The sequence below is a fragment of the Thunnus thynnus genome, chromosome 15, assembly GCF_963924715.1.
Source record: "Thunnus thynnus chromosome 15, fThuThy2.1, whole genome shotgun sequence".
Classification (NCBI taxonomy): domain Eukaryota; kingdom Metazoa; phylum Chordata; class Actinopteri; order Scombriformes; family Scombridae; genus Thunnus; species Thunnus thynnus.
The window spans coordinates 28,844,764-28,863,715 of record NC_089531.1 but is presented as its reverse complement, the minus strand read 5'-3'; the positions used below and the strand labels follow the sequence as shown (position 1 = coordinate 28,863,715).

Genomic DNA, 18,952 nt, shown 5'->3' with positions numbered 1-18,952 from the left:
TACTCTATACAACACTAACATTGAGCCTTAAGCACTATCCTGTGGCCATCCCACTATGGGGTGGCTGTGGCTCAGGAGGTAGAGCTGGTCATCTACTAATCGGAAGATCATTGGTTCGATCCCTGTCTCCTTCAGTCAGTATGTTGAAGTGTCCTTGTACAAGATACTGAACCCCAAATTGCTACCTAAGGCTGTACCATCAGTATGTGTGAATGAGTATTAGATTAGATCTCCTGATGAGCAGGTTGGCACCTTGCATGGCAGCCTTTGCCATCAGCATATAATTGTGTGTGTGAATGGGTGAATGTAGCATGTAATGTAAAGTGCTTTGAGTGGTCAGAAGACTAGAAAGGTGCCATATAAATACAGTCCATTTACCAGTCCGTTTAACCTGTAATTGTCACTTGTGGTTACAGTGGCTACTGCTTTGCAAATGAAACAATGACATGCTTTAAGGTGAGCGAAATATTATTGTCCTGCTCAAACATAAAGAATTGTTGGTCTGAGACAGAACGAGAGCCACCACATGTGGTATCAAAGTCAAATATGTTACATGACCCTCCACAAGCTCCTCATCATCTCCATGTTTGTAAAGAGTACACTACTTTCTGCAGTGAATGTTGGCATTGGATGTAAATCGTTTCCTGCTGAGTTGCCCGATTTGAATGTAATTCCTCGGGCGACTGGAATGCCTGATGAGGTCCCTGATGAGCCAACTGAAGCAAGGGCAAGTGGCTGTTCAGCTCTCTGATTGGACACTTGACACCTAGTCAGCCAAAGTACAGGCTTAGAGAGGAAGAGAGATAGAAAGCAAGAAAGAAAGACAGAAAAGGAGCAAGGAAAGACAGAAAAAATATTATAGTGGACATATTAAGCTTTTTGTGATTTTCTCTCATTTATACTGTACTGTTATGATGTCAGATGTCCATGTGAAACATGGTTCAAGTTCCAAAACCTGAGGTGAACATCATCTAAAAATGTTCCCTGTTAGACAAAGCCCATGTTTCAGCCAGCCCTGTGCTTCAGTTGCAACGGTCTCTTTTACTTTCCTGACATCAGCTTGTCATGTATGGAGATAGATTTGTTTCATAATGATAATAATATAATTAATAATTAATAATGATTTGTAAACTCACAAAAATATTTTGCAAATATAAAACGGATCTGCAAATACACAAACAAATTCCACAAATAAAAAAAAATATATCTGTGAATACATTAAATTAATTTGCAAATAAATGAAAAGCATTTGTGAATATCTTACTAACATTTACAACTTTCCAACAGGCATTTGTGAATCGAAAAAACATTTGTGGATCTCAGGTCTACACTTGTGGATTTGCCGTGGCATGCTGATGTCATCATTTCAGCATTTCAAAGTAAGAGCACGCAGTCTTTCTATGAGCTGTTTTTTTGTTTGTTTGTTTGTTTGTTATTTTAAATAATCAGCGATAAGTAACGTGCGTTCATTGTTTTGTAGCCAGGTTAAAAATACCATATATTGTAATAAAGTTTATGTTAAGAGAAAGTTAATTAAAGTTAAAAGATACATCACAAATATGGTTAAAACAGCTATTTCCTAAAAGATTAAAAAGTTCAGTGTAATAAATAAGTTTTAAAAACATGCAAATGTATGGTTATAAATATTTTATTTTATTTTGAAGAGTTCATAGTCGTAAAAGGAAGTAGTATTCCAGAGTAAGTTTAATAATGGTCATTCATTGGTTGAAGTGGGTGGGGATCACACAGGTGTATGTAAAGAAAGAGAGAGAGGAAGTAGAGTGTGAGAAAAAGTCATGTAACTTGACGGACTGAGTAGACGTGTGCGCAGTGTTTACAAACAAATGTCTAGCTGGTGCCTGAGATTAGCTACCCGACAGTCTATGCCAGGATACTCAGGCTACATATTTTCTGCGAGCAGCTGAAGATACTTCTACTTGAAGTTTGTTGTACAGTTGTTCACGTTTGTTTGTATATTAGCTCATTAGCCGAACGTGTGTTGTTAGCATTCATTAGCACAAAGAATGGACTCATAGCCACTATAACTAACACACGAGTGATTTATTAGCATTCATTAGCACAGTGAATGGATTTATAGCCACTGTGTAGCTAACCCAGTTTATGCTAAAGGCTTTAGTTAATCGTTTTCGTCGTGGAAACCCTTAGGATTTATCGGACAGTGCTATGAGCTACCAAGTCATCGCTTAGAGAGACTTTTCACTGCATGGGCCGGGCCCGACATTTTTGGACTTCAGCGTGTATCCTGTTCCTTCCCGGGGACCGAGGCTGGTATAAACTGCATCCTGTTCCTTCCCGGAGACCGAGGCTGGTATAAACTGCTGATTGGAGTCAGACTTTATGACCAAGGTAACACATTTTATTTTGTTGCTCTTTGAGTGAAGCGGCCAAATAGTTTTGGGCCTTTCCGTTCCCAAGCATCGAATCAGGCCTACAACGGGGGTTTTATTTTATTTTAAAATAAATTGATGTTTGGTTATTTCTTTAACTAGAGATATTTAGCCTAACAGTGGATATCAGTGACAGCTTTGTTTAAAGGAGTGATACACCTATTTCATTGCAGTAGTCTAATTCATCAAGTAGATTACAGTGCATAGATTTAATACAAGAGTTAAGTAAACCAGAGCTTAATAAGTGAGTTACAGTTCATTAACAGTGAATAAAGGGACCCAAGACAAATACAAAAGTGTATATAAACAAAAGAGAAACATTTAAGTAGTATTTATTATACATTAAGTAAGTTAGGTCCCTTCCCTAGGTCCCTTCCCTGATTAGACTAGGGATAGGTGGGCTACAGTTTTATGTTAATGTCATACAGTGATTACTAGTGTGTGTTTATTTGTTCTGTATATTATCTAGCACACACTTTCGTATACATTTCTGTATGAGTATGAAAGGCACGAGGATGCTTGTGGGCAATGTTTAGTTCTCTAAAGCGGTGGCTTGGCTGCTTCTTCAGTTGGCAGTTATCAGCCACCTCATCCTTTATATTTTTCATTTATTCTTTCAGGTGGGTAAAAGTCACAAAGCACTTCACATCTTATTAGTTGTGGAGCCTTACTAATGTAGTTGTAATGTCTATGTGAACTGAACCGTGTTTAGTGAAGTTACATTGTTTCAGTGAGGCTACGTTAACTGTTGTTAGATATGACAAGTGACAGCACCCTGGTGAAGGTCTTTGATAGAATGGCTGTTGGTGTTTATAGTTGCTTTGGTTTAGAAATGTATTGTAGTTTTATTGTTCACTGTTAATATGTAGATTCAGCTAAGCTAACATTAGCTACTGAACCGGTATCTGTTACCATAGCAACAGTAAGCAGTGATGTTGCAGGCTGGGGGAACAAAAGTAGGGTGCAGGATTTTATACATTGTAAATATGATTAAGATGCATTGAAAATAGACCAGAAGTCATACCATCCAACCTGTAGGGCCACTGTAGACTGACATCCAGACATCTCTCCACAACCTTTCAATGCTAGTGTAATCAGTAGAAAATTATGCGGTAAGATTTAGACATTTTCAGCACAGCATTTAAAAGATGACTTCTTTTATGTACCATTTTATCGTTAAACAATAAATTTTAAAAAAAACCACAACTATTCATAAAACAGAATGAGTACAAACGCAAAATGTAGCTAAGTGTACCTACATCTGATCTAACGGATCTCACGTCCTCTATATGCAACTAAACACGTACATCATTACCTTTTGCAAAGACCACGTTCGTTCGTTTTTGACCAGTGTTGACTGGTGACCGATCGGTGTTCAACTTGTTGGATGACAGGATAAAGAAATATACAATGCATTGTGTCCCCCTCAGGAAAATCAAATGCCGTCAGCAGGCGATCACGTGCTATCCAAACATGGCCGAATGATCCGAGTGGATTTTCGTTTGGACCAGCGGAAAATGTGCTTCAAAACTCAGTGCGTGTAGCCTCCAGAGCCAGCGGAAGCTTGCCAAGCCTCTACACCCAGAACAGAGTGGGCTCATCAGGAAGGGGGGTGTTAAAGAGACAGGAGCTAAAACAGCCTGTTTCAGAAAGAGGCTGAACTGAGGGGCTGCATAAAGGACCAGTGTAAGATAAATGCTACATGAGTTTTTTGAACCTTAAATCATGCAAAGATATTCACCCCAGAATAAAAAAATATGCAGATGGAGTTTGCTTAGTAGTCATGGAGTTGTAGATGTTCAAATTTTCATTTTTCTGAGCGCTTTAACCCATCGCACCCAATGGACGCAACTGAGTCAATAAGCACACTCCTTCTCAGAGTCATAACTCTGAATATTGCACAGACGTGACACACATCTTGATAGATTAAGTGTGATTTTCACTATTCTGGGATATAAATATCTCTGATGTCGCGATCATAAATCCGCTTTGAAGTCAATTTAAAAAAGACGCTCCCCATAACTGCGGATCTCACCTTGTACACTAATCGTCATGTTTTCAGTTTTCTTCAGTGTCAGTGTAATCCGGTGATAGTTGTCTGAACGTGCATGGTCACAGTGCAAACAGGAAGTGCTAATAGTTCATTCAGCAGGACTTTTCATACTGACAGTTTTCCAGAATGTAGATAACCACACACTGACTCCATTGCAACATCACTTCCTGCCTTTATCCATTTATCCAGCATTATGGGAACTGTAGCTCCAAAACATAGTTCTAGATTACTCCAATAAAAGACAAAAAATTATAAAAAAAACAAAATCCAGAAATATGATCTATTTTTGGTTATTTGGTTATTTTTGTGTTGAGAAGCTGTGGACATACCAACAAAAAAACTCAGTTTGAAGTTGCACAAAACAATTTTCACAAAAACTAAAACATGCATAGTACAACTCACATGCAATCTGGCATTTCTGAGTAGCCGAATGTATTCTGAAAATAACTATACATGGCATGTAGTGACACTGCTAAAAGCCTGTAAATAAAGCGATTGAAAAGTGAGCAAAAAAAGCCTAGGGTTCAAAGAGTTAAGGACGTCTTGTCCGTGTGGGCTTAAGATTTGATCTCTGAACATCTACAATGTATATATGATGTAACATTTCAGAACAACTACTAAATGGACCTGTGATCATTTTGTCTACTACTTTTTCATGAACATTAGAGCTACAGAGGATGCTGAATTATGATGGATACTGTCAGGTAATTAATACACTGTCCAAACCTGGTTGTGTGAGTGAGTAAACATATAGGCTATCACTGGCAATACTGCAATGTTAAAATAAAACAAAATTCATCCCTTTTCTGTTGTAATCTTTCACTATGCAGGATATAAAAAAATCAATCGAGAAGGTGGTTGGACAGTCTAGGTCAAAGGTTACAGAGATTTGCAGGAGATTCTACAAAAACTAAAAACACATTTTTTGAATTGGATTGCCTGATTAAAAAACACAGTGCCTGCTAATGTCCCAAAATAAAATGCTACTGATTTATTGATGTTGGAACTAAACATGTTTTACTTTGAAATACAGTATTGTCTAGATGATTAGCAAACGGCAAAAGGTGAGTAAATCTCAGTATCCCTATAATGTCAGGGCTCTCTGAGGTTCAGCTGGTATCACTCACACATCATTACCTGTGCTAAATGTTAGTTGTTATTCAGTGTGCTGACATTTAGTGTGTTGTAGTTGGGTTTGAATTGTTGAGCTCTCTAATCCAATTATTAATTGAACCAAGATGACCTCATGTTTGTCTCAGATTAAGGACTATATGAAAATTATTAGGCAGGATGGAGGAATTATGGAATTTTTCTTCCTGCTGGAGAAATATTTTATTTCAGCCTAACCTTGCAAGATTTAGTGATGCCAAGTCAAATTTATTTTTTTAGAATATATTTAAAAACAACAGAAGTAGACCCAAGTGTCTGTAAAATACAGTTAAATAATTAAAACAAAACAAAATAAATAGATAAATAACTGCAATAGACACAGTTAACAATTATTTTAATTATCAATTCTAATAATATATATTAGGGGTGTGCTGGAATACAAATACATTATTCGGCAAAGCACAAATAGTGGGTTTTTCACGAATATTTGTTTCATACAAATATTTTGAAAAATATTTGTTTTTGGGAAGAAAAAAAAACCCTCAAATACCAGCACGCAGGTGGGTTACATCACTATCTCAGTCTCTCTCCTCTGCTTTGCTGTTACATCTATCAGCAGGTCTCAACGAGGGGAGTCACATCCACCTGCTACATGGTGCACATTTCCTAATTTGGACATCACTCCCAGAGTTGGGGGTGTTCCCCAGAGATAAAGGTGAACTACTGACACATTTAAAGTCCTCCCAAGGGACTCTCCATATCCTGTTGTTCCCCTTCTCCTTTCCACCAAGTTAGGTTGTAAAAAATAGGCAATAAATGAAAAGTGCAAAGTAAGAATCGCCTTTTAAACACCTCCCTACACATTACATGCTGTGCTTTCTCTGTGTTATGGGTGTATAAATAGGTAGAGGTGATTGAGTAAAATTTTAGCTCAGTTATCAGCGCAGTCGTCTATGATCTGGGAGACTCCAGTTCGAGATCCAGTGTGGGGACCTCCTTCATAAGACAGTTTATTCATGAACATTTTATTGTAACACTTTCATTTTCTAAAATTAAAAGCATAATAAAAACAAAAACAGGATTTTTAAGCCTGTTTCTACTTTTATACCAATACAAATACAAATAATTTTGCTGCCTCAACAAATACAGATACAAATACAAATACTGGGCCCTCTGCACATCCTTAATATATATTAAATTTTGCTGCCTCAACAAATACAGATACAAATACAAATACTGGGCCCTCTGCACATCCTTAATATATATTATATTATCAATTCTCATGCTATTAAAAATTAAAGGAACTTAAAGGCAATTTATTATTAAAAAATGATTATAGTTAAAAATGCTTTAGTGTGCAATATGGATTTATTTGTTCGTGGCTCTTTATTTTAAAAAAAACAAACAGTTGAACCAATTCAATAATGTCACATTATCTTTAGATATTGGGGAGGGTCCAAATATAATAATAATAATAATAATAATAATAATAATAATAATTGGGTAGAGTTTTGCTTTTTCAAAAATGAAACATAAGGGTGCAGCCCCCATCCTCAGGCAAATAATTTGCATACAGTACCTGACCACATTTCAACAGAGTCACCAATTACATGAATGGCAAAGTATTACACTTTACAAACTGCAATACATATTGTTTCATGAAAAGGAAAGATTTGTCAACAGATACAACGCAGAAAAAAAATCCTCTCTTCTGCAGCTGAACAAAGCTCTTGTTGTCTTATGTTGCTTTTGTTTCATTTTGATGGGGTTATCAATTACAGACAATAACCGGGGACCCAATGGGTGGGGAGTGTGGGTGACAAGGGTAAAAGAGCTATTTGGATTTCTAGAGCCACACTCCAGGCTTTCAATAACAGGATTAATGTAGCCCCCGGTGCTGCTGTTCCAGTTGGAAAAGGATCAATCGGAAAAAGGCAAAAGCGTATTAAAAGGATTATAGATTAGCAATTAGATGTCTTCTGACTGGGGGTTAGAAAGCGCTCTCACACAGTATTTTGAGTCTTAAGGTGAGCTGTGTGACAGCTGGCACTGTGGTCCACTTCCTCACTCACACTAGATCTTCTCTAGTTTGACACCCAGAGGTTGATCTGAGTCCATTGGCTGTGTGCCGCTCAGAGATTAAGACTGATCTTCTTTTTTTTCTGCAGATATGTCTTTGTTATTAAACTTCCTCAGTGTCACAGAAAGAAATAAACCGTAATTTCTTTATCTGCTTTGTTTTATTATTGATATTTAGTTAGTTGGATTTTTAGGAAGAAAACAATACTATACTGATGAACAGAAACATCCGAAAGCTGAACAGAGGAAACTTTTCATCAAGAGTTCCTCAAATATACTAAAATATGCACTGAAGGAATTGTTGTTCAAATGGTTTTATACAGTTTGACCAACCAGCAATTAATTACTGTTTGACTTAAAATACATATTGCATGAGCCAAAATACACAGTTTTCCTTTAGTAAATTAGGACAAATGCAAAAAAAAAGGCAGCTAATCCTTAGTGAACATCCCCAAGCTGTCACTACTGACCATGCAATGACTCTTAAACATCTCCTAAACCTTGAGACTCTCTTTGCACTGTAAAGAGAGTCAAAGAGAAAAATGACTTACTGGACAGCCATAAGCATCGCCACTGGTTGAGGTTGGGTGTGGTCAGAAGTGTGTTTTGCTGCACAATCATGTCACTATAACAAATGAAGACCTCTGCTTTTTAGCCATGCTTGCAGCGGAGCTTTAGGGGTGGCAATGCCACTGTTTGTTACATACTGTTATATACTGTACACTGTCAAGGTACACTGCATAAAACAATTTACAATCTAGAAGTCTTAAAACCCTGCAGTGCTGTCTGAATGTTACATGACTTCAGGTTGTGAAAATGGAATGGATTTCATCAAATCATCAGGATTTGTATTTGATTGTGCATGGGTCACCACTGTAACTATTGTTAACACCATAACATCACCATATTCTAGTGTTAAGTTGTTAGCAACAGTATATTTATAAGTAAGACAAACAACGCTTTTTGCATTGTGTTTTTATCTGTATGTTGTTGATGTATGTTTGAATGAAAAACAAATATATAACTTCCTCTCTTACTATATTTTTTCTTCTCTGCTACATTATTTGTAGTAGGGTAATGTTACATTTACAACACAAACATATGGTTACCATTCATTTAGCACTAGCTGTGGATGATCACTCATGTTTGTAAAGCCAGAACTGAATCACATATTTCCTGCTTCATTTGGTGTTTTCCACTGTGTTCCTCATTTAAAAAAAATAAAAAAAACAACCAAACAAGAAATATCCTTCCAGAAGTGACCTGTGATAGGCTTCACATGGCCTCAGCTGCATCTGTGCCGTCAGTGTGAGCTGTCTGTATCATTTGTTATGTCCAAGGTGACTCTGCAGGGTCAACGCAGGCAGATCTGGATCCTGAAGAATAAGGGATACGTCTACAGCTTCACATCAAAGACAGTTCATGAGACCACACATCATCTGTCATATTATTAAATAAGATTGCAAAATAAAAGTCGCCAAGGTCAATACTGAGTTGATCTTAAAATGTCAATGCAATTTGACCGTAGCAAGAGAAAAAAAAAAAGATTCTGCTCTGGTAAGACATCTTTATGTGAATTCTGATGGAAAATCATCAGATACAATAAAACATGACGAAGAGCAAATGTCCATTTTTAAGAATAGGCATTAACTGGTTGACTGAGCACACATTCAACACTTTTTTCATTCAGTCCAAGTCCAAAAGCAGTTTTTACTACTTCCATTTATCTGCTTCTGAAAGACTCTTACAAGCTTCAAAATGAAAGTATTTCAAAGGACAACCAGGACGATTTGATGAAAAATAAACATATGATGTGAATAGTTAGATTAGTTAGAATAATTTTTTAATGGATTATAAACCATACATGTACAATTTAGGGTTAATCTGCATTCTTGTCTGTACTGGAGTCACACTCAAGAACTGTCCCAATTCAAGGTCAGCATTCAGCCAAGTATGGTCCAACCGTAACACTACAACCAAAATTAGTTTTGAGATTTTTTTCAACTAGAAATTAAATTTGAGATTAAAAAATTCTCTCTTGACCTTGGGAAACGTAATTGACAAAACAGCTTCATAAAGTCCATTTAGTAGCTTTCCTGGAGCTTTCAGTCATGTCATGTTCCATTGTATCATATTCTGTGACAACTGGCAAACCATCAGCTACTGAAGAAGATTGTGTGATACAGGGCCACTAAATGGACCTTGTGGTGAGATTGTTTTGATTGCTGTTTCCAAGGTCAATAATGAACTTCAATTTAAACTGTTATGCACTTGTGGATGATAAGTCCTTGTAGTGTTCAGAGGAGTGGCAATTTGAATATGTACAGTTCCAAGAGAAATTCATTGGTGAAATTTTGAATATGTAGTTGACTATCAAAAACAAGTAGTAAATAAATACCTGAAAATTTGCTTCGACATTTTCAGAGATGGACCTGTTAGTTGGGCAAAAGTACTGTCATCTCAGTCCAACCATTACATTGATGGTTGAAAGTAAGTAACACAGTAAGTGAACCTCTGAGTTGAGATAATTTTGTAACACAACAGTCTTACAATTGTGATAACTATTACCGGAGCCCAGCTAAGCTGATGATGTAGGCAAGAACGCTGTTGTCCTTGTTACAAGATAACTGTGCAACATCCTCCCATTTGCAGGAGTTTGGACCACCGAGTTCAAGTTAGAATGCCATTTTGAACTTCCTCTGTATGGAGAAAGGCCCTATGCCATACCATGACTAATAAATAACACAACTAACTATATTTGTCTGCAGTACTAAAAGGGGAACTCCACCAGTTTTACACATCAGCATGCGTTTCAAGGGGTTGAGGAATACTGATGCATATGTGAAAAAAGTAGTGTAAAGTCTTTTGGAGCTGTGTTAAATCTGATAAATTGCCTCGAGTGACGTCACCTGAATCAGTGTCAGTTGGGGCTGAAGGCTACAGGTTTGAAAATGAAAAGACTCTAAAAGAAATTAGGTTACCAGACCTCTGTAGCCCACCCCTCATCTCTGCCAGAGGCTAGCAGCTCCAGGCTAAATTAGCCACTACTACCACAAACCCAAATCTGAATAGTTGAGTGATCATAGTTGAGTTGCATTGTGGGTAATGTAGGTGCCAAGTTTTGGCAAAGAAGAACGCATGGAATAAAAAAGACGATTTCTCTGTTTCTGCTGGATGGGTCCATGAGTCTAACAAAGTTTCAGGTGTGCAATGTTAAACCAGTGCAATATTCTTTAAGTCTTTACAATTTCTTCCACCACTTCAGGAGAGCGGGACGCTAACTTGATGGGTATGTGATGCTTTGATCACCAAAGCAACAGGCCAGGAGGCATTACAGCTAAATATGATATCTCATTTTCAGGTGAGACACACCAGTTAGTTGGAACAACAGATGGTTCGTCGCTGCTCTTGTGGGACTGATGGGAATTTTCCCTTTATTTCCTGGGTGACAGTAGAGAGTGACAGGAAACTGTGGAGAGAGGGATGGGGGTGACATGAGACAAGGGTCCACAAAACTGATTGACAAAAATCAAGTTATCTGTAATCAGTGTGAACATGAATGACAACAACATTAACAGTTCTACGCTGGCTACAAGTTTACTGACCTGTAATTGACAAACCAAAGAAAGTTATTTTCCTCCAGCAGAGAAAAGATCCAAAAAATGTCTGGAGAAGAGATTAAATATCACTGTACTAATATAGTAATTCTGCTTTGTCATGTGCTTTTTTTGGCCCAAGGTGTGTGAGTGTGTGTATTTCATCCCCTCCCTCTTCTTTTTTTTATCTCCCTAAACGCTCTCTCGGGTAGTGCTGCTCTGACCAGATGGCCGACCAGTGCTTATCCAGCTCCAGGGGAAACCCCTCAGCCATATAACATTAAACACCACTCTGTCATTCTCCAGATCTCCGCATCAAAGTAATGAATCAAAGTACATTTTAGTAAAGATCGTGACATCATTAAGATTTTCATTGTACAGTTATAGCATAATGAGTTGCACACTCACTTTACCTTCAACACCTGTAATATTGAAACACAAACCAATCAACCCTAGTTTATTGGTTCACTCTTTTCCACACTTTATAAAATGCTTCACCAAAATGAAGCATTCTATAAAGCCAGGTACTTTTTGCCAGGTACTATTTCCACATTACTTTTAACCTTACATAATAAAACTGAATCTAAACTGAAAAGTATAAACAAGTGTTTTCTGTTTTCTGTTTGGATGTATCCATGAATCTGCACACAACATGGTGGGCTCCGTGGAAGAAGACCTGTTCCCTATGTAGCTCATTTTAAGGTAACGAAAACACAATGATTCTTAGTTTCAGGTGATTATATACTGATGAAAACATACTTATGAATATTATATTCAAATTCTGCCAATAGATCCCCCTAAATCCTACACACTGCTCCTTTAAAGTCAAAATTCTAAGTATATCAAAAGTAAATAGTATATTGCTTTATTGGATATGAAATCAAAGTACATCAGTATTACAAATCAGCAACCGTAGTATATGTGCAGCTATCTGATAGCAGCCAAAGCTTGCCAGCATTGCTGAAACAAGGTCTAATGTAGCATCCGAGCTGGTTAAAAAGGTTTTGAGGGGACAGGGCCAAATGTAATTAATGAGATCACCTAATGATTTTGAATAATGAATTCAGCATTACTAGGCACAAAACACAGCTGCTAGCCTGTTGCTCTACTCTGGCTACTCCTCTGTAAGTAACCGGAGTAGCCACAACAACCTGTAATTTATTTAAAGACTTGTAACCTGTAAGATTTAAAAACATAAAACATACAAAAATAAACTATTCATTCATTTTAACACCACATACAGTATATAGTAGGAGTATGCCCGAATACAAATGCATTATTCGACAAAGCACAAATAGTGGGTTTTATACAAATATTTGTTTCATACAAATATTTTAAAAATTATTTGTTGGGGGTGTTCCCAAGAGATAAAGCTGAGCTGCTGACACATGGGAAGTGCTCCCAAGGGACTCTCCATAACCTGTTGTTCCCCTTCTCCTTTCCACAAAGTTAGGTTGTAAAAAATAGGCAATAAATGAAAAGTGCAAAGCAATAATTGCCTTTGAAGTCCCTACACGTCTCTGGTGTATGGGTGTATAAATAGGTAGAGGTCTGCCTGCAGGGAGGTGATGAGTAAAGTTTTAGCTCAGTAATCAGCGCAGTCGTCTATGATCTGGGAGACTCCAGTTCGAGACCTGGTTATCACCAGATTATCCTATGGAATGACACTTTTCTGAATATCACAGGTACAATGATCACCTTTTGGGGGCAGAAAGAATAGAATGTGTTGAACAGTCCATTAGAGAAGGGAAATCTACTGGATTTTTAAACCAGGTTTGAAAGAGGAAATCCTTTTTATAAACATTCTTAATTGTACCTTTTGATGGAACGGCATCATTCTGAATGATATGATTTGTATGGTCATTATATAGTTTTTCTTTTAATGATATTAATATTTTGAGGACATTGTGAAATTTGTATTCTTTGTGTCTGTTGTCAATTTATTATGTGATGCCATATTTACTTCTGGTGTATCATTTATTTAGAGTATCAGGTGTAACGCTGTTTTTACCGTTTCTCCCCCGGTGACCCAGTGAGGTTGAAACTGATTGGTGTCTTAACCTATATGCAAGACTAAATAAAGGCTTTTAATATTTTAACTCCTCTCATTGTCAAGCAACTCTGTCTCCTACAAATTACATTTATGTATAATTAAATTGCAAGAGAAAATATGTTTTGGACAATTTCTATGAAGCCCATGTCTATAATGCATTATAAACATACTTATAATGTGTATAGCACTGTATAATTATAGTTTTAAGCACTCATATATATTCATAATGCTTTATAACGATAATCATAACACATTTAAAGCATTTTATAATGACTTTTAAGGTCAAGTATAATACTTCATCATTGCTGGTCACTCACTGACACTTTTTTGCAAGGATCAGTGTATTATGATTGTCATAGTTGTAATACATTATAATCATTTTATAAAGCATTATAATCACTGTTATAGTGCATTATAATGTGATTATAAGTTACTCTAGATGGTCATTAGGTGCTGTAGGTAAAGTGAGAAAAAAAAGAAACTCTATGTGTAGCAAAGGAGGGTTCCCACACCAGGTCTCAAACCCCAGTCTCCCAGACCACACATACTACGCTAACCAGTCAGCCAAAGACTACAACTATTGGCTAACAACCTCTAGTCATCCGTGGTTATTTGTTTTTTCCTCCATGGCACCTGCTGGGCTCCATAAATGTAGACATGATCAGATTTAATACAGCATTGAACATGTGAATAATAATAAAATTAAAATCAATTAAAATAAAACAAACTAGACTGAGCATGTGAGATTAATACACTGTTATGCATAAAACTGAAGCATGACACACACAAATAAACACATGGTTAACATAATTTATTTCCATAGACTGCTGTGCCACTGTTACTTTACAGACTTAAATGGAAGTGATATGTAAATGTGGTTATTATAGGTATTGTGTACGTATGCTAAAATATTAAATACATTCACTCTATTTCATCTTTCCATTTACTTAATAAAAAAGTTTTTCCACCTGTAAATACACCCATTATTGAAATTTGGAGGTGAAGCCTGTTTACCTCTTAACTCAATAGGTTTGTTTTCCCCGGCAGCCTTTCTGTCTAAAAGGAGAATTGAGGCAGGAACTGGACTGTGTCCAATCTCTATTGATTTTTGGCCTACCTTGCCCTCTGTCCTGGTATTGGTGTAAATGTGTAGCGTGGGAACGTCGAGAAACAAATGGACTCCTTCATCGGTTGTGACAGCTGTGCGGGATTTGACGGACAGGAACTAATTTTTCCATCATACGCAAATAAAAACAAAAGAAGGAGAGCCAGTAACTGGCTTATTAGAGGCAGGTGTTGAGCAAACCAGATAAATGCAAATATCAGCCTGTTTCTTTTCCATCATGATAGATTTGGTGTCATTTGTATTTCTGCTGTTATATTCTAAAAATGGAATTCTATGTGGAATATCTACCTTTCGACCAGTTCTTAACCAGAAAGAACTCTGTTATATAAGGAAATTAATCCAACACTCCATTACACTTACATGTAATCCCAACAGCTTTTCATAATGATCTGTTTCTATAATCATATCTTTCCTGTCCTTCAGTGATATGAACAATGTCATACAGGCCTCTATTTTTTCTCTCTTTAGTCCCCTCAGTCAGAATACATTGTAGGATTTCTTTTAAAGGAAACATATGCTTTATCTGGTTATTTATATACTGTTATGATGTCAGATATCTATGTTAAACACGGTCAGATTTTTAAAACTAGAGGGTAATGTATGTAGAAATGCTCAAATATGCACAGATGGATTTGAGAAGTTAACATTTCCAGTATAGAACAAGAAAAAGTAGTAAAATCCTACCACTGTTTGATGGTTTTCTAATGTAGCCTCTGGAGTGGAAGCTTCCAAGAGCTGGCCAATCAGAACAGAATGAGTTCATTAGGAGGGGGGGCTTAAAGAGACAAGAGCTAAAATAGCCTGTTTCAAACAGAGGCTGAACTGAGGGGCTAAGTAAAGGGTCAGTATAAGATACCTAAGGAGTTTTTAACTGTAAATCATACAAAGATATTACAGTAGAGTCCCAGAATATAAATACAGACCTGGACATGTGCAGAATATGTCCCCTTTAAAATATAATTACTAACTATTAAAACACAGCTCAGACTGTGTAGACAACATGTGACTGTGGTCATAGATCCTCTAACAGTTACGTCTTCCTGTTCTTCGGTACAATTTTGCAACCAAAGGGAATTGGGCTGTTGTCCTGTCCATGGATGGGGGCGGGGGTTCAACTCTTGAATGCTGTTACTCTTTTGATCAAAATTGTTACAGTTTAACAGTTGCATGATTTAGCTTTAGTGTTTTGAGAGTGAAACAAGCAGAGTGGTACTGAATATGATGTTAGTGTTATCAAAGATGATGGAATAAATGTTAGTGGTACACTTCCTAGCTTAAAGGCAGTGGAATGAAAGCCTAACCAAGGCAAACACATGTTACACACACATACTAATGACTACATTATAGTCCTTGATCCAAAATCCCAATTACATTTTAGAGTTTGTGTGTGTGTGTCCACATGTTTGGTGCGGATTGTGTTGGTAAATGTCCATGAGTGTCTGCCAAGTGTCTGCACATGTCACTGGGACATGACATGTGCAGGAAGTTCTCCTTGTTGTTGATGGTGATGACTTGCAAGCTGTCTGCTGCTCTTATGCTGGTTTGCCCAGTGATCAGTTTTTTGGTTGGTTACTCAAGTCCTGAAAATCACAGTTCACAGTGGGATTAAAGTTGGTGCCAGCTAGTCTCTGTATATGACTGGCTCTTAGAGGTGAGTTATAGCTGATAGCCAATGGTGGGAGTCGTTTATCCATGTTGTGCTAACAGCTCACACTGGGGTGTGAATGGGTCTTTCCATCTTGCTGGCTCTTGGAGATCTTGAAGGATCAAAAGGTGATTTGGGTCAGTGGCCTGGTTTAGTGGCCATGTAGGAGAAAAGGGGTCTTCTTATCTTGATCATTGCTGTTTGCAGGATATTGTAAATCTCACTGATGTCTTTTGGCCAGCAATCCAAGGGGGTTGAAGAAAGGGCTGGTCCTGTCATTTAAGAGTTGTCCTGTCTGCATTCGAAACATGCAGGGGTTGTAAAGACTCATTCTCTAGGATTACATTTCTTTATGTAACATTATATATTTGTCTGTAGGTATGCAAATGTGCATGTGTACTGTATATGGGATAATATCCAACAAGTTTGTGTCAGGTGGTTCTTAGCCTCCACGACATCCATTACAACTTACAACTTGGAGGGTATTAACCCACAAAATGCAATATGTAATCAAATTAAGAATATTAGTCATATATCCACTTATATACATTTTACATCTCACTTCTGTTTTAATCATCATAAAATACAATTGTGAGGTGGGATGGGCTGCTGGTTCCAGAAGTGTTTTTCCCCTTTCTGTATTCCCATTTTTCTTTGTACAATATCCTCACTGTTGCTTAACACAGAAACTTGGACTCCCCTGGATATTGTAACAATCGTATTTGTTATGACCATCGGTTTAAATTATTTTGAATAATTTCTGAAAAATCATGTGTTGTTTTTCATTTTCGTGGACAACTAAACATACTGCAATTACCATGAGCCTCGGCTGCCGTTGCTTTGGAGAAGAAGCCAGTCAGAGTGGTAATGAATTCAAAATGCTTCATTGTTGCAGTTGTAAACAAACATGGTGCCATAGTTGCTGAATTCACTTCAAAATGAACTGATTTACATTGTTTATTGTAAAATCAGTTTTCACAACACTTCTGTGCTCTGTCACTGGATGTTTCTTGTCAAGCCTCGACCAGCTTTGAAGCAAGTCACTAGCCTAGAGGCCAACAGGCAAAGGAGAAAGACCTGGAACCAAGACCCATCAGCACCCCCCGCAGGCCTGATATTCAACTGTGGCCGCTGCAGGAGGCCCTGCAGCCGCATGAGTCTGCACCACGCATGTTCAACATCCTTCGTGATCCTTCACGAATCTAAGCCGAGAAGAAGAGGCATCTTGGTAGTCATAGTTAACTTCTACCCAAAGTTTTTTGTACACAGCCTAGTATGTTAGACTTTTTATCAAACAACCAGATGTTCTCTAACACAGTTATTCATCTTTTGTACTGATAATTTAACCAGGAGAGTTTCATGTTGATTCAAGACGTAGAAGAGCTCTAACTGTGAGTCATGTAACATTGTCTATGGGAAAAATCAATGGAACTTTTATTTCCAGAACCAGGGATATCTGAAATCCACATCTTCCAAGAATTCTCAGTGGCCATGGTATACAGTAAGTGTATATATTCATATGTGTATGTATATACATGTGTTTATATTATGTATATGTGGGCACATTGTTTTATAATTTCTATTCCTTACTTTTGATTTTTTTGTGGCACGGTTTTGTCTTAGAAATGTTTGTTTTTTACTTTATTTATCTTGTTTTTACTGCTGTTTCATGTTTTGAAAAAAATACTATATGAAGTCTTATTGTTTAACATTAAAAAAGCACTTTCAACCATATCTTGTGTTCTTCATCAGCAGATGGCATTTGTTAAGAGTTTGTTCCATGATAACAGAGCAAACTTCCCCCTGTAAGCCAATTTACCCCTCAGGGCCTCCATCTGCTGAGGAAGGCCTTGAGATGCTGTTGAAAATGGGAAAAAGCTAGCGAGTGGACCTTGAGTTAAGATTTTTATCAAGATTGTGTTTTATAATCTAGGTCTTTGGACATTGCTGATTCCTGGACTAACATATGGTTTTCTGTCATCATTGTATTGTCATTGTCGTTCTCTGTTTCTCTTTAAAAGCCACAGCTCCATCTCAATGAGACTACATGATTAAACAAAGAATAACTGATAATGCTGTTTAATGGAATATCATCTTGACATTGTGTCATCGAATTCCCCAGCCTCCCCATGCAAAGCAGCTTGTTTTTGTACAGAAACCCATCTCTTCAATGGGCTGCATGTTTTTGCTTGATCACATTATTCATCATTTGAAAAGGCAATCATGCTTGAACATCCAAAACAAGACTATTAGGTTGTTCAGCAGCTAGAACTGTGCTGAATGCTCTCTCCTGTTTTTTATATACAGATGCTGTACACATTCAACTCTTGTGTGGATGTCCATGGTATTAGAAAACAAAGTGAAAGGACAGGATAAAACATGAGCATGAGAGAGGCGCATGGCACTAATATACTTGATTAGATATTTGATATCAGCCAATCAATGTCAACCTGACCACTGCAATAGAGAAAAATAATCATAAATTGCAATGATTTTGTTCATAAATGTATTTGAAGCTGCACTAATCAATATGTTTATATGAGCAATGGAACAGTGTATATACAGAGCTTTTAAGCTTTTTTTTATCTCATTGTTTTGGTTTTACTGCCCGCAACTTGACCGTTCCATGGGCCCGATTCACAAAAGAGATTTGCAAGCACTACTTACACACAGATCACAAATGTTGCCACCACCCCATTTCACAAATGATCATTACTCGTAAATTGCAGATCAATTTGTGAATCCTGCAGGCCTCTCCCATGCTCATGTATGGGTCATAAGTATGGTGTTTCTTTTGATGACTTAAACATGTCAAAATTAACAGCTCTCATCAACATTCTTTCCAGAAAAGTCTACTGTACACTACCTCTCCAGCACCAAAC

The 18,952-nt window shown here is 37.2% G+C and overlaps 1 long non-coding RNA gene across 3 annotated transcripts; it reads left to right on the top strand.

The window, feature by feature from the left end:
* Positions 1-1,776: 1,776 nt before the first annotated feature.
* On the top strand, positions 1,777-18,143 carry LOC137198056 (uncharacterized). 3 transcript variants are annotated; one of them, XR_010931571.1, is made up of 2 exons: positions 1,777-2,367; positions 17,089-18,143. It is a non-coding gene; the product is annotated as an uncharacterized lncRNA (long non-coding RNA). The 3 variants fall into 3 exon arrangements; XR_010931570.1 differs by having other exon boundaries at positions 11,459-18,143; XR_010931572.1 differs by lacking the exon at positions 1,777-2,367 and adding an exon at positions 9,536-16,934.
* The last annotated feature ends 809 nt before the right edge of the window (positions 18,144-18,952 follow it).